The sequence below is a fragment of the Grammomys surdaster genome, unplaced genomic scaffold (assembly GCF_004785775.1).
Source record: "Grammomys surdaster isolate TR1022 unplaced genomic scaffold, NIH_TR_1.0 126546, whole genome shotgun sequence".
NCBI classification, from domain to species: domain Eukaryota; kingdom Metazoa; phylum Chordata; class Mammalia; order Rodentia; family Muridae; genus Grammomys; species Grammomys surdaster.
Window position 1 is genome coordinate 13,767,944 of NW_021621338.1, and position 2,361 is coordinate 13,770,304.

Genomic DNA, 2,361 nt, shown 5'->3' on the forward strand with positions numbered 1-2,361 from the left:
CTGTATCTGGCAAAAATTATTAAATGCAAATTGTTGGACCACACTCCAACTTTGGGGACTCGATGACTAAATTCTGAAGGCTGAGCCCATTAGCTTGTGCTTCGGGGCTTCTTTTATGTTGCGTACCATAGTGATGTGGTCTGAGCTTAGATTTTAAACTCTCCATAAGTCCCTGGAGGCTGATATTAAGGAGCCTAAACAAAGGCAAGTGACACTGTGGAGTCTGCTGAGATGGGAGGCAGGGAATTCAGATCAAAGTTCTGAGTCTAGGTCTGGATGATGGTCAGAGACATGTATAGTACTCAGTAGAACAAATGAGAGGCTGAGACCCCCAGGGCTCATCCTAGAACTTTAAATTGACTGGTGATGTCAGCCTTGAAGGTGTGAAGCTGAATAAGGTAGAGAAAGTAGGAAATACAACATTCTCTAAGCAAGCTCCCAGATACAGATCAACTCATCAGAGATAACTAATGAAGCAAAAGACACACAGCAATCCCAAAACTTTGCTCTCCAACATCAAATCCCACCAATATCATTCCTACTATCCTACTAGAAGCCACAAATGCTACAAGAAAATAGAGTAGAGGAAGGAAAAGAGAGATTGAAAACCATCTCTTCAGAAGAGCTATGATCTGGGCAGGGGGTTGCAGTGGGGGGGAGGGCTAAGGATGTCAAAATCCTAAGAAAGAATTCAATGGCCAATACACATGACCCAAGGAGACTATCAGATATTTAAGGCCACATACCACAGTAGAGAATTAGTAAAAATGAAAGAATTATAATAGTTTCTCAAAACGGTGACAACTATGTATGATAGTTTTAATTGTATGCGTATATACAATGCATCTTGATCACATTCACCAACTCCCAGTTCCCTGGGATTTCTGCAGCACTTTGCCTTTTCATATTGATGTCATCTTCCTGATTTTCATATAGACCTCACTGAGTCCAGTCAGAGCTGGTTCCATGTGCATTGGATGTGGGACCATCCACCACCAGAACATAGGCAGCAGCCAAGTACCAGAAGAAAAATGCAGTCCTCTCCCCCTAACAATAAGCATCCTTAAATTGCCAACAGTTTCTCAGCCACATCTGTGCTGGAATTTTGGTCAATGGGTTGACCTTAATTTTATTCAGAAAACATGAGCTGCTGTGAGTTCAGTACAATGGTTATGTCTTGTCCACAACATTCTATAATCACTGTTTCTCAGCACTTTGAGCAGTCAAGGGTTTCTATATTGACCACTACTGCTGACCACTGAAAAAAGAACCTTCTTCTGTCCAAGTTGAGAGCAGCAATTATCTAGGGGTATATGCATAAATATTTAGGAGTCAGTTTGACAACATGTATATCTAACGCAGTAGAAGAGGTACTTTTCCCTCTAGATCTGTGACACCCCCAGCCATTGGATTTTAACAAGGTCGAAATACCATACATGAATTCTCTTGGGAGCAGGCATCAAATGCAAAGAAAAAAAAAAACACTTGGTTACCCTCCCCTTAGCAACCACATCATTATTTTACCAATAGGCTGTCTAGCAAGTCAGTATTATAACATGTAGAGACCATTATATAAGTTTATTGATAAATTTCTTCCACCATGGTTTCAAGAACTATGAATGCCATTGAGAGCAGAAGAAATCTCCAGGCTAGTTCCAGCTAAATTTCTCTGTCTTACTAACAATGTGTATTGCAATTTGTTGCAAAAACTCTCCAACCCCAATAAGCCTGCACAAAAACACACTACTCAATTGTAATATTTCTTTTCACCACTACACTACTCTATTCCCTAACTATGAGATCCCTTGCTATTTGTGGCTTCTCTGGAAGAAGTGTTTCTGCTCCATCCTAACTTCCACCTCCTCTTTCTCTGTCTTCTCTTCCTTCTTTACTAATCTTCCCCTACTCTCTACAACCTCCAGCCCCACCTTTTCTGTCTACTGCCCAGCCACAGGGTCTAGCCTTTATTTGACCAGTTAAAATGGGGAGAAGGTTCACACAAAATCACCTGAGTACGTGATCTACTCCTAGTTGGGGCATCCTCTCTTGAGGAAGCAGAATTAATATTAGAATACAAACAGCACCAGAGCAACACAGAACATTCCTCCCCCCCCCTTTTTGTCCAATTCTGATGTCTTACCATCTAACTATGGTAGGTAGCCAAGGACAACGGCACTAGCTTTTGTTGGTTTTGGACTCGGGGATCTCTGGAGCTTTCTTGGCCAATAAGTAATAGGGAAGAATCCCACACCTGGAACTGAGATTCTTATTTATTGCCTTCAGTTGCCTCAGCTTAAACTCCTTTAACACTGGTGTGTGTGTGTGTGTGTGTGTGTGTGTGTGTGTGTGTGTGTGTGTGTG